We start from the raw sequence: 14,895 nt of genomic DNA on the forward strand, positions 1-14,895 counted from the left end.
TCCGGCTCAATGCCGAGAAACAGCGGGAAGCGCAGTAACGGCCCCCCGTCCCCCTTAACTCCTCCCCGTCCCTCCTTCAGCTCTTTCCAACTCTCCCTCAACTAATTAACCCTTTCCCTACCAGGACGGTCATGTCGGCTTCCCTTCACCCTGCAGCTGCGTCCAGCCTCTTCTGGATGCTACTTGCCCAGGTCGGTCTATAAAGGGACTATTGGACCACAGGCCACTCTTTCTGAGACTATGTTGATCCTTGAGACCCTGCATGTTTTTTGATGTGAGCAATGGATGATACACTGCTGATCTTTACTAACTTTCTTGCAGTTGCACAGATTTCTAAAGGGTCCCTACGAGTGCATAATGCAAAAAACTTCACTGTGCCTAAACCTCAAGCACTTAGGAAGGCGTTGGGAAATATTAACCAAGTGCAATCCAGGAAAACTGCTTCTACAAAGGTAAGTATAGCTGGTCACATGAGATGTAGCCCAGACAGTGGGATTTACACTGCTTTTTGGGCTTCAAAAACGCCATAAAAAAGTGTGTTCCTTTTTAAATACCAGTGGTTTTTATATTTCCAGAAAAAATAAATCTTTGAAGGAGGCCTAAAAGGGTTGTCCAAGATTAGAAAAACATGGTTGTTCCTCCAAAAACTGCACCACATCTGTCCATGGGTTTTCTGGTGCTGCAGTTCAGCTCCATTAAAGTGCAAGTTGCTTGTGGTATTGCAGCTCAGCCCTGTTCAGACACGAGTGGTGCTGCTTTTAGAAAGTCTTAGATCTTCTAATCTCAGACAACCCCCTCTTAAAGAGGCTCTGTCACCAGATTTTGCAACCCCTATCTGCTATTGCAGCAGATAGGCGCTGCAATGTAGATTACAGTAACGTTTTTATTTTTAAAAAACGAGCATTTTTGGCCAAGTTATGACCATTTTTGTATTTATGCAAATGAGGCTTGCAAAAGTACAACTGGGCGTGTTGAAATGTAAAAGTACAACTGGGCGTGTATTATGTGCGTACATCGGGGCGTTATTACTTTTTACTAGCTGGGCATTCTGACGAGAAGTATCATCCACTTCTCTTCAGAACGCCCAGCTTCTGGCAGATCACGCTGTGACGTCACTTCCCCAGGTCCCGCATCGTGTCAGACGAGCGAGGACACATCGGCACCAGAGGCTACAGTTGATTCTGCAGCAGCATCAGCGTTTGCAGGTAAGTTGTAGCTACTTACCTGCAAACGCTGATGCTGCTGCAGAATCAACTGTAGCCTCTGGTGCCGATGTGTCCTCGCTCGTCTGACACGATGCGGGACCTGGGGAAGTGACGTCACAGCGTGATCTGCCAGAAGCTGGGCGTTCTGAAGAGAAGTGGATGATACTTCTCGTCAGAATGCCCAGCTAGTAAAAAGTAAAAACGCCCCGATGTACGCACATAATACACGCCCAGTTGTACTTTTACATTTCAACACGCCCAGTTGTACTTTTGCAAGCCTCATTTGCATAAATACAAAAATGGTCATAACTTGGCCAAAAATGCTCGTTTTTTAGAAATAAAAACGTTACTGTAATCTACATTGCAGCGCCTATTTGCTGCAATAGCAGATAGGGGTTGCAAAATCTGGTGATAGAGCCTCTTTAACTTTTCTGTTGCGCTACCAGGTGTGTGTGGCCTTCCAAAAAGGTGCCTATGCAAGCTAGTACTGACCTAAAAACTTTTTTTTTTTTTTTTTTTTTTTTTTTTTCCCCCCCAATGTCCGCAGGTGGACAACTTGGTGAAGCAAAGACCTGAGAAGTATCCTGAAATTGAAACCTTCATCCCATATAACCCTCTAGGTACTATGAGCTATCCACCCAGTTTAATTGGTAACCAATCAAAACTGACATCTGTCAGGCACAAGTGGGTACATACCCTAACTTGTTCATAAAGGTGGGGAAACTTACTGAAGTAGGAGCTTCCTATTAAATGTGACCTGGCATCTCTATAATGTACGATGTTGTGATCATAGTTGTACAAGCTTGACTGGTGGATGGCAAATCTTACTGCTATAGCTGCTTTGTTTCTTGCTGGGTCTTGGTTACAAAGCCCATAGCTCCATATCATACATGTACATGCAAAAACCTCTTAACAAAGATTCTCACCATTTTTGAACAGATTTCGAGACCCTTGATGTTCCTGAAGAACACAAGCTCAGTGACCGCTGTCTTGCTGGCGTTCCACTCTTCGTTTCAAGGGATGATGCCATTAGGTTTGATGTACTTGCCAGTCCTGTCTTTTCACCAATGGAAAGTGAGCCAATAAACTATGGCAAGTATCTGGGATGTGAATGGTTCAGTATGGTATGTCTTCAGGCTTGACTTGCTAATCCACTTCGGTCTAGGGACCGAAGTCTAGAGGTGACATTCTGTCGTTGGAAAGCGTTGGGACGTAATAGGTTACTAAACTGCAGAAGGAATAGTATGGGGAAGATGCAACAGAAGCACAAACGTCACCACTCCAGCACTACAAATGTGTGCCCCTAGTTTTAGTATTTCAACAGGATATGCCCCATAAATGGGGAGGGGGGGAACCCCTTTTCTTTACTATGGAGCACAAGGACACGCTTTATTCAGTTTATAACCAACGTTAATGTTCATATATTTTCTTCCAGATTTCTGCGAGACCTTCATCCCTTTATTTGAAGACATCACAATTGACTTGCCTCTCCTGTGTGACGACATTTTTTAAGCTTTGAACTGTGAATATTTATTCGATTTAAATAAAAATTATTTTAACTTACCCAGTACTTTGTTACCCTTGCAGCTTTTATGAAGTTTGAAGGTTGTAGTCGTTTCTCAAGTCTGATCGACACTCTGTTTCTGTACAACTTAAAAAAAAAAAAAAAAATAAAACAAACTGCTGCCTGAAAATGGACGAATAGCCATGATTTTTGCTCTGCATGGCTATTATGCTGCTAGTGAGCATTCAACATTGAGTAACAATATAGTCCATGGTCATAGATGGTGTATTGGCTGTTTCCCTTGGTGCACTGAGCTGTCTGTGAGTCATGATTTTTTTGATAGTACTTGTAAGGAAAAAGTAATTTGGAAAAAGAGTAAATATGCTATTTTACTTATCAAATTTTTTTTCTGGTGTTTTATTCTAAAATAGACTTTATTCGATCACCTACTCTAAATTTGGTTTTATTGAATTTGGCTATATTGCCTGTCTATTTTAGGGTAATTTGGCCATTAAACCACTTTTCATGGTAATGGGCACTGCAGTTACAGGGGAATTGACCCTGATAGTGACTAAGGTCTTCTGGGTCTAGTTAGACCCAGCAGCAGACTTCTTCTACAGGCACTCATGTGACCAGTCACAATACTGGGACCAGCCGCTGCATATATTAAATACACAGCACTGTGTATGAGTACAGACAAGACAATCCGGGCGGTGAGAAGCATGAGATCGTCCAAGGTAGATGGCAGATCTCGGGTTGCAAGCTCGTCCTTAATCTCGGGACAGTCCCTCCCAAAATGTTGCCCCCATGGCCTCGTGGTTCCATAACAACTCTCCTGCTAGGGTGCGGAAGTGAATGGTGTACTCGCCCATGGAAGTGTCTCCATGGCAAAGGTTCAGCAAGGAGGCGGCTGCCGTCGAGACTCGTCCAGGTTCCACAAACGCCATGTGAAATGTCCGTAGGAAATCACGGGTCTCTGGTCCTTGTCGTTCCCAGATGGGGTTGGCCCATGCTGGGGCCCTGCCAGTGAGGAGAGACTATGAAAAGCGACCCTTGCACAGTCAGTGGAAAATGTTGTTGCATACAGACTGAAGTGGATCTGGCACTGGTTCAAAAATCCCCCTGCAGGTCTTCGTGTCTTCATCATAGCCATGAGGTAGTGGTAGAGAAAATCAGGGAGCAGCACTACCAGGCAGTGCAGTTGGGGGATCCGTACTGTCAGGAGGAGGAATGGCAGCTTGCATATCCAGCTGATGTGAAATAATGTTCAGTGTCTGGAGGAGTTGGTCCTGTTGAGACCGGAGGTCTAGCATATCCGCCCGCCTCACTAGTGAGGTAGTCATGGTCTTGGATTGACAAGCAGGATCCATGGCCTGAGCTTACTGTGGACCCACTGGGCCGTAGCGGTATATAAGCTGGCCAAAGAGGGTACAAAGTCAATGTCTAAAGTTAGGATAAAGGTACCTGTGGCAATACAGACAGTAGCGAAGGTTTAGGCTCGATGGGAACTCTGGCAGCAGGCAGACAACAGGTGTGGTGAAATACAGCGGATGTAGTAGGCGACGCAACAGGACTCCAACTCTGTACAGCACAGGGACACTGAAGCACGGGATACAGGTAGTGGGAATGGTAACACTGCGAACGGGAGAACACTTAAGGGACCATTTGCAGAGACTGACACTGGTAGGTACAAACCACGCTCAGGCAATGAAGGAAGGGGCAGGGCCCTTATATTCCAGGGTGATCTGGGAGAAATCAGTTCAATCTCTCACGTGTGCGCTCTGCCTCTTTAAGGCTGGACTGAGCTCGGGCACGCATCCTTTGTGTTGACTGCGGGACAGGATGGCCGCATGTGCTGGCATCTCTGGAGAGAAGGGCGTTGGCAGGATAAGCGTTTGTGGTCAGCGACCGCTGACGTTACACCCATAAATAAATCCAGATGCCAAATCCATAAATTCAGAAACACCCCCCAAATTAATTTAGACCCCAGACCAGACCCTTAAATGAATTAAGACTTAAGACCAGGAACCTGAATTAATGCAGACCTTAAACCAGACCCCTAAATTACCCCCAACTTAAGATCAGATCCCTTCATTAATTCAAACCCCAGACCAGCCCCTTACATCCCTTCAGACCACAGACCAGACCTTGATATTACCTTGGACCCCAAACCAGAACCCGACTTTACTTTAAACCCCCCAACCAGACCCCTAAATTAATTCTGACACCAGACCAGACCCCTTAAATAATCAGACCTCAAGACAGACCTCTGTATACTCACCTCCCTTCGCACTTTTTATGCTGGACAGCGTCAGGACTAAGTAAGATGGTGGCGCCTGGAGCTAAAGAGAAGCAAGGAGTGTATTACCTGCTGTTATCGGATTGGATTAATCCATTTGATAACGTGGTAAAAAATAAATGGCTTCTGACCACCAAAATCCATCCCTGACCCAATCAATATGACTTTGCAAACCCTCAAAAAAATCATTGTAGGTTAACATTTTGTTATGAGATTCATACACAGTCGAGTCACATTATTATGACCCCCTTCTACTTTCGATGTCGGCAGCGCGTAGCCCATGAATGAATTGATGTGTCGCGGGCTGGCTTGGTGGGTCTTTAAGGTGTGCGATAGGCTGTCTGAACACACATCCCTCATTGCCATGGGTAAAAGGAGCAATTTATCTGAGTTGCATAAAGGGATGATTTTTGGGTCAAGGGTGGAAGTATTTCTCAAACAGCGCAGTTTGCGAACTGTTCGCGTGCTGCTGTGGTGAAAGTGTATCGTGAGTGGACAAATGGCACCACTGAGAATAACCGACGTGGAAACTGCGGACCACGTGCCATTGATGTGAGAGGTGAACGCCAACTATGAAGGTGCGCAAGGGCCGAACGACATGCTACAGGGGAGCAGCTCACAGTGAAAATCAAGCAGGGGGCTACAAGACGTGTGTCTAAAACAGTTCAGTGAACCCTACTGCGTTTGGGACTCCGAAGCATACGTGCGTCGGTGCTCCTATGCTAATAAAGGTGCATCAGGAAAAAATGCTTCAATTTGCATGGCAGTATCAGAATTGGACCACCGGTCTTTGGCAAAGAGTTGCCTTCTCCGATGAGTCATGTTTTTTGCTTCATCAAATGGATGGAGTTGGCATGTCAGGCGAGAAACATCAGAGACCAAACACCTTGCAACCATTGCTGGAAGAACCATAGCTGGTGGCAGCATTGTCATGGCCAGAGGGAATTTTGTCATGGCATTCTTTGGACCCTCTCATCCATGTGAAAGGCACTCTGAACCAATTTGGGTATGAATCCATCGTTACAGGTCACGTCCAGCCATACATGCTGTTTGTCTTCCCTGGGAGATGGAATCTTCCAGCAAGACAATGCAACATGTCACACGGCTAGAATGTCAAAGTGGTTGGAAGAGCATGTCCAAGACTTCCAAGTACTACACTGGCCCCCTAATTCGCCAGACTTGAACCCAATTGAGAATCTGTGGGACCACCTCGATCGTCTTGTTCGCTCTATGGAACCTCCCACTTGCACATTCCAGCAAATGTGGGATGCACTACAGTCATCATGGCTCCAGATACCTGAGACAACCTACCAGCATCTTATTGAGCTACTCCCAGCCCGTCTAGCTGCTTTCCATGCTGCACACGGCGGTTACTCTGGATACTAGCTGGTGGACATAATAATGTGACGCGACTGTGTATATCTAGATGTCTTGATCAATATTTGCTTCCTGTTTTGCAAAATTTTAGATTATTGGAGAATTCCTAATTATTTTTTTTTTTGGGTACTCCCTGTCTCAGAATCTGCACTCGCATGGGTGGATTGAGAATTATTTGGGCGCCAATAGCAATAGGGTCATGCGCAGTGGCGTAACTACCGCTGAAGCAGCCATAGCGGCTACTGGGCCCGCGGCATGAGGCATCCGGCAGTCCACTTCCTGCTCTGCCATTCACTCCTCCTGGCCAAAGCATTGCCGACGCCCTGGCTGGGGATTCCCTTGCAGGTGGTTCCGCTGATGTCACTGTCCTTATGTGGATAAGTGAAGTCAGGGCTCTCTCTATGAGCGGAATTCCCGGCCGGGACGTCAAAAACGTTTAGCCGGGGATTCCGGCGCTGCAGGAGTAGCCCATAACTTCACTGTCCATGTTAGGGCAGTGAGGTCAGGGGCACCTCCTGCAGCGGAATCACCGGCCAGAGCATTGCCGACGCCTGCCCGGGGATTCGACTCATAGAGGGAGCCACAATGGCTTTATCTACAGGGACAGGGAGGGGGCTGCTATCTACAGGGGGAGTATGTGGCACTATATAAAGGGGGAGTATGTGGCACTATCTACAGGGAGGTGTGTAGCATCATCTTCTGAGGGCTATTTGTGGAATCATCTACAGGGGTGTGGTTGGCATCATCTATAGTGGGTCTTGTGTGGCATCATCTACACGGGGCTTGTGCACATGCGTGGCTGGCGATCACACATGTATCCCCTATCCTGTGGATAGGGGGTACATGTGTTTTGCGGGACAACCCCTTTAACTATGATACAGGCCATTTTTTTTTAGGGGGGATTGGGGCTGTATGGTGCTATCTACAGGAGGGGGGCTGTATGGTGCTATCTACAGGAGGGGGGCTGTATGGTGCTATCTACAGGAGGGGGGCTGTATTGCGCTATCTAAAGGAGGGGGGGATGTATGGCGGTATCTACAGGGGGCTTTATGGCACTATCTTCAGGGAATGGCTGAATGGCGCTATCTACAAGGGGGAAGTGGGGGCGCTATCTACAAGTGGGTGGGACACGATCTACAGGGAGGACTGTATAGCAAAATCTACAGGGGGCTGTATGGCACTATCTACAGGGGTGCACTATCTGCAAGGGGGCTCTGTGTGGCAGTATCTACAGGGAGCACCATCTACAGGAAGGCTGTGTGTGACACCCAGGGGAGGAGAGGGAGACCCAGTCAAAAGTTTGCTATGGGGCCCAGTCTTTCCTAGTTACTCCCCTGATTATGGGCTTCTTAGAACAAAGTGTTTCTTATTTTTTTACTTGATGCAGCGACATAACAGTCCACATTGTCACTTATTGCCACTCATATATGGACAGTGATGTCAGGGGCTACTCCTGGAGCGGATTCCCTGACCACAGTGAGGCCGATGCTCTATCTGGGGATTCCACCACTGGAGGGAGTCCCAATTGCTACAGGTGGGGGTAGCGCTATCTACATGGGGGTGACACTATCTTTAAGGGGGTGTGGCACTATTTACATGGGCACTGTGGCACTATCTATGTGGGCACTGGCACTAGGGGCAGTTAAAGGGGAATTATACTGTATGGGGGCAGCTAAGGGGGCATTATACTGTATATGGCAAAAAAAGGGGCCTTATACTGTATAGGGGCAGCTATAGGGGCATTACTCTGTATGAGAAGCTGACGGGGCATTGTAGTGTATGGTGGCAGCTGAGGGGACATTATACTGTATGGAGCAGCTAAGGGGGCATTTTACTGTATGGGGGCAGCTAAAGGGGCATTATAAAGTATGGGGGCAGCTAAGGGGGCATTATACTGTATGTGGCAGCTATCGGGCACTATACTGTATGGGGAAGCTATAGGGGCATTATACTTTATGGGTAGCTGCTGGGGCATTATAGTGTATGGTGGCAGTTAAGGGGGCATTATACTGTATGGGGGTATTATACTGCATAGGGGAAGCTATAGGGGCATTATACTGTATGGGGGCAGCTATGGGGCAATATACTTTATAAGAGCAGCTATAGGGGCATTATACTGTATCAGGGCAGCTATGGGGGCATTATGCTGTATCTGTCAGCTATAGCGCATTATACTGTAAGGGGCATCTATGGGGCATTATACTGTATGTGGGCAGGTATGGGCATTATACTGTTTAAGAGCAGCTATGGGGCATTATGCTTTATGGGTCAGCTATATGGGGCATTATGCTGTATGGGGCAGCTATGGGGCATTATACTGTATGGGGCAGCTATGGGGCATTATGTTGTACGGGGGCATCTGTGTGGGCATTATAGCGTATGGGGGCAGCTATGGGGCATTATGCTATATGGGAGGATTTGTTTGGGCATTATACTGCATGGGGGCATCTGTGCAGGTATTATACTGTATGGGGGCATCTGTGTGGGGATTAAACTGTATGGGGGCATGTGTTTGGGCATTATACTGTATGGGGGCATCTGTGTTGGCTTTATACTGTATGGATGCATCTGTGTGGGGATTAAACTGTATGGATGCATCTATGGGGGCATTATACTGTATGGTGGCAGCTAGGTGGGCATTATAGTGTATGGGGGCAGCTATGGGGGTCATTATGCTGTATGGGGGCAGCTATGGGGAATTATGCTATATGGGAAGAGTTGTTTGGGCATTATACTGCATGGGGGCATCTGTGCAGGCATTACACTGTATGGGGGCATCTGTGTGGGGATTAAACTGTATGGGGGCATCTGTGTGGGCATTATACTGTATGGGGGCATCTGTATTGGCTTTATACTGTATGGATGCATCTGTGGAGGCATTATACTGTATGGTGGCAGCTAGAGGGCATTATACTGTGTAGGGACAGCATGGGAGGCAATATGGGAGCATGATAATGTGTGGGCTGAATTGGGTGTGTATGGGTGGGGATTAGGCGGGATTAGAGGCGTGGTTTAAAAGGAAAAAAAATTGCCATGTCGATCTACGCGCGCCGCATCTGTTGCCCCTTTTTGAGACACTTGAAAGTTGGCATGCTTGTTCACATAATGCAGATTTTGCATACATTCTTTAAGCCAAAACCAAAATTAGATCAAGGATAGGAGACACTATCTTCGGGAGTTTACGTCTCTGACCTCCCATTGACATTAATGGGAGGCAGAGAAAGTGTATTTTGCTGTTTTTTTGTCCACGGCGCTCAATGGCCGCGGGAGAAAAACGCCACCAAAAACGCCGCAAAAAACACTGCAAACGGCGTGCAGACAGGTCAAAAAGAATTTTCTGCCTGCAAAAAACTATGTGTGAACATACCCTAAAGAGTTGTCCGGTTTTAGCAGATCAAAGTTCTTTTGTATAATTAAACGTTATAAAATTTTCCAGTATACTTTCTGTATTAATTTTTCACAGTTTTCAAGATCTCCGTTTTTTTTATTCAGTAAGAACATTCATTGTTTACTTCCAGTGGATACAATTCAGTCCTTGGTCATGTGATGGACACACAGGTGCTGGACTAATTACAGTTACAGTATGTGTATCAGAGCTGTGTCTTCTAACGATCCCAGCACCTGTGTGTCCGTCACATGAGCATGGACAGAATTTTATCCACTGGAAGTAAACAATGATGGTAAGGCCACACGGTGCGTCATTGACGCTGTTTTGTTGCATTTCAAAACCGCATGCAGTCAACTGCATGCGTTTTTTGTCTCTGTAAGGCCGGATTCACACAAGCGTGATATACGGTCCACAGGTCAGCTGCATTTCCGAACTGTGACCGAACACAGTGCTGTGAGCCGGGCTCCTAGCATCATCGTTATCTATGAAGCTAGGAGTCCCTGCCTCTGCACGGAACTACTGTCCCGTACTGAAAACATGCTTTCAGTACGGGACAGTTTTCCCGCAGCGAGGCAGCAACTCCTAGCGTCAAAGATAACGATGATGCTAGGAGCCCGGCTTCCTGTACTGTGCTCAGTCTGGGAAATACTGCCGACATATGGACCGCATATCCCAGACTGAACACGCTCGTGTGAATCCGGCCTCATGCTGCAGTTCTGTTGCGTTTTTTAACCCCTTCAGGACCCAGCCACTTTTGGACCAAATGACACAGCCTCATTTTTTAAATCTGACATGTGTTACTATATGTGCTAATAACTTGGGAATGCTTTTACCTATCCAAGCGATTCTGAGAATGTTTTATCGTGACATATTGTACTTTAAGTTAGTGAAAAAATTTGGTCGATATATTCAATATTTTTGTGTGAAAAACACCAAAATTTAGAGAAAATTTGCAAAAAATTAGCATTATCTAAATTCAAATGTATCTGCTTGTAAGACAGATAGTTATACCACACAAAATAGTTACTAACTAACATTTCCCATATGTCTACTTTAGATTGGCATCATTTTTTGAACATCCTTTTATTTTCTAGGACGTTACAAGGCTTATAAGTATAGCAGCAATTTCTCAAATTTTCAAGAAAATTTCAAAAGCCTATTTTTTTAGGGATTAGTTCAGTTCTGAAGTGGCTTTGAGGGCCTTATATATTAGGAACCCCACAAATCACCCCATTTTAAAAACTGCACCCCTTAAAGTATTCAAAACAGCATTTAGAAAGTTTCTTAACCCTTTATGCGTTTCACAGGAATTAAAACAAAGTGGAGGGAAATTTGCAAATTTCATTTTTTTTTTGCAGAAATTCCATTTTAATCAATTTTTCCTGTAATACTGAAGGTTTTTACCAGAGAAACACAACTGAATATTTATTTCCCTGATTCTGAAATTTTTAGAAATATCCCACATGTGGCCCTAGTGTGCTACAGGCCTGAAACAAAAGCTCCAGAAGCAAAGGAGCACCTAGAGGATTTTTGGGCCTTCCTTTTCTTAAATTATATTTCAGGCACCATGTCAGGTTAGAAGAGGTCTTGTGGTGCAAAAATAAAGGAAACACCCCAAAAAAGACCCCATTTTGGAAACTACACCGCTTGAGGAATTCATCTAGGGGTGTAGTGAGCATTTTGACCCCACAGGTGTTTCATAGATTTCATTAGAATTGGGCAGTGAAAATGAAAAATTACATTATTTTCCAATACGATGTAGCTTTAACGCAAAATTTTTCATTTTTTTCAACAAATAAATTATGAAAAGCACCCCAACATTTGTAAAGCAATTTCTCCAGAGTACAGATATACCAAACATATGGTCATAAACTGCTGTTTGGGCAAGCGGCAGGACTCGGAAGGGAAGGCACGCCATTTAGCTTTTGGAGCGCTGATTTTGCTGGATTGGTTTCTCTGCACCATGTCGCATTTGTAAAGCTCCTAAGGTACCAGTACAGTGGAAACCCCTCAAAAGTGACTCCATTTAGGAAACTACACCCCTTGAGGAATTAATCTAGGGGTGCAGTGAGCATTTTGACCCCACAGGTGTTTCATAGATTTCATTAGAATTGGGCAGTGAAAATTAAAAATTACACTATTTTCCAATAAGATGTAGCTTTACCTCAAAATTTTTATTTTTTTCAACAAATAAATGATAAAAAGCACCCCAACATTTGTAAAGCAACTTCTGCAGAGTACGGAAATACCAAACATATGGTCATAAACTGCTGTTTGGGGAAGCGGCAGGACTCAGAAGGGAAGGCACGCCATTTAGCTTTTGGAGTACAGATTTTGCTGGTTTGATTTCTTTGCACCATATCGCATTTGTAAAGCTCCCAAGGTACCAGTACAATGTTAACCCCCCAAAAGTGACTCCATTTGGGAAACTACACCCCTAAAGGAATTCAACTAGGGGTGTAGTGAGCATTTTGACCCCCCAGGTGTTTCATAGATTTCCTTAGAATTGGGCAGTAAACATGAAAAATTTCATTTTTTTCCACTAAGACGTAGCTTTAGGTAAAAATGTTTCATTTTCTCATCAAATAAAGGAGAAAAATCACCATAACATTTGTAAAGCAACTTCTCCAGAGTACGGAAATACCCCATATGTGGTAATAAAGTACTGTATAAATACACATCAGGGCTCAGAAGGGAAGGAGCGCCATTTTGCTTTTGGAGAGCAGATTTTGCTGGATTGGTTTTTCTGCGCCATGTCACTTTTGCAAAGCCCCTTAGGTAGCAGTACAGTGGAAACCCCCCAAAAGTGACTCCATTTAGGAAACTACACCCCTTGAGGAATTAATCTAGGGGTGCAGTGAGCATTTTGACCCCACAGGTGTTTCATAGATTTCATTAGAATTGGGCAGTGAAAATTAAAAATTACACTATTTTCCAATAAGATGTAGCTTTACCTCAAAATTTTTATTTTTTTCAACAAATAAATGATGAAAAGCACCCCAACATTTGTAAAGCAACTTCTGCAGAGTACGGAAATACCAAACATATGGTCATAAACTGCTGTTTGGGGAAGCGGCAGGACTCAGAAGGGAAGGCACGCCATTTAGCTTTTGGAGTACAGATTTTGTTGGTTTGATTTCTTTGCACCATATCGCATTTGTAAAGCTCCCAAGGTACCAGTACAATGTTAACCCCCCAAAAGTGACTCCATTTGGGAAACTACACCCCTAAAGGAATTCAACTAGGGGTGTAGTGAGCATTTTGACCCCCCAGGTGTTTCATAGATTTCCTTAGAATTGGGCAGTAAACATGAAAAATTTCATTTTTTTCCACTAAGACGTAGCTTTAGGTAAAAATGTTTCATTTTCTCATCAAATAAAGGAGAAAAATCACCATAACATTTGTAAAGCAACTTCTCCAGAGTACGTAAATACCCCATATGTGGTAATAAAGTACTGTATAAATACACATCAGGGCTCAGAAGGGAAGGAGCGCCATTTTGCTTTTGGAGAGCAGATTTTGCTGGATTGGTTTTTCTGCGCCATGTCACTTTTGCAAAGCCCCTTAGGTAGCAGTACAGTGGAAACTACCCAAAAGTGACTCCATTTGGCAAACTACACCCATTGAGGAATTAATCTAGGGGTGTAGTGAGCATTTTGACCCCACAGGTGTTTCAGAGATTTCATTAGAATTGGGCAGTGAAAATGAAAAATCACATTATTTTCCAATAAGATGTAGCTTTACCTCAAAATGTTTATTTTTTTCAACAAATAAATGATGAAAAGCACCATAACATTTGTAAAGCAACTTCTCCAGAGTACGGAAATACCCAACATGTGGTCATAAACTGCTGTTTGGGCAAGCAGCAGGACTCAGAAGGGAAGGCACGCCATTTAGCTTTTGGAGTACAGATTTTGCTGGTTTGATTTCTCCACACCATGTCGCATTTGTAAAGCTCCTAAGGTACCAGTACAGTGCAAAAAAAGTGACTCCATTTGGCAAACTACACCCATTGAGGAATTCATCTAGGGGTGTAGTGAGCATTTTCACCCCACAGGTGTCTCATATATTTTATTAGAAATGGGCAGTGAAAATGAAAAATTACATTATTTTCCAATAAGACGCAGCATTGGTTCAAAATCTTTCATTTTCTCATCAAATAAAGGGGAAAAAGCAGCATAACATTTGTAAAGCAACTTCTTCCGAGTACGGAAATACCCCACACGTGGTCATAAACTGCTATTTGGACACACAGCAAGACTCTAAAGGGAAGGAGCGCCATTTAGTATTTGGAGTGGAGATTTTACAAGATTCGTTTTTTGACCCCATGTTGCATTGAGCCATAGTACCAGTACAGTGGTACCCCCGATAAATTACCTCATTTTAGAAACTAGATCCCTCAAAGAATTGATCTAGGGGTGTAGTGAGCATTTTGACCGCACAAGTGTTTTGCAAAACTGAGTAAACAATAGATGTTGCAGATTGAAAATTGCTGTTTTCCACAGATATGCCATTTCAGTGGCCAATGTGTTGTGCCCAGCTTGTACCACCGTAGACACACATCCCATAAATTGTTAAGCGGGTTCTCCAGAATACAGGAATACCCCATATGCGGTCATAAATTGCCTTTTGTGTACACGGCCAGGCTCAGTTGTGCAACAGCCCGATGGGGATGAGGGAAAGTGCGGAGACCAATGTTGGGAGTTGTAGTACTCACGGTGGCTGTAGTCCTCTCACACTCCTGCGGAGCTGGCACAGTGAAGGAGGGGGATCTGCATATGTATGGGTGGTAGTTGTTGATTCCCCCTGGGGCACACCCTGTGGTGCTGTCTCCTGGTGGATGGGATATGGGGTGCCCTTGTTGTTAGTGGGTGCAGTGCAGATTAACACGCAGGAGACGGTGATGTAACTTGGTATAATAATAACTCACAGTTTCTTTACTGGAAGATTGCAGGCTGCAGCTTGGTTCCACATAGAAGTTATTATCCAGCTAGGGCAGGCGGGATGAGTCAGGCTGGGACAGTTTCCTATCTGCAAGCAGCAAAATAAACTTTCTTCTCTCTTGCTTTCCTTCTCTTTAAGCAGGTTTGTTTCCCTGTATTAATTTCTAGTTCAGGCCAGA

This window comes from Rhinoderma darwinii, chromosome 3 (assembly GCF_050947455.1).
Source record: "Rhinoderma darwinii isolate aRhiDar2 chromosome 3, aRhiDar2.hap1, whole genome shotgun sequence".
NCBI classification, from domain to species: domain Eukaryota; kingdom Metazoa; phylum Chordata; class Amphibia; order Anura; family Rhinodermatidae; genus Rhinoderma; species Rhinoderma darwinii.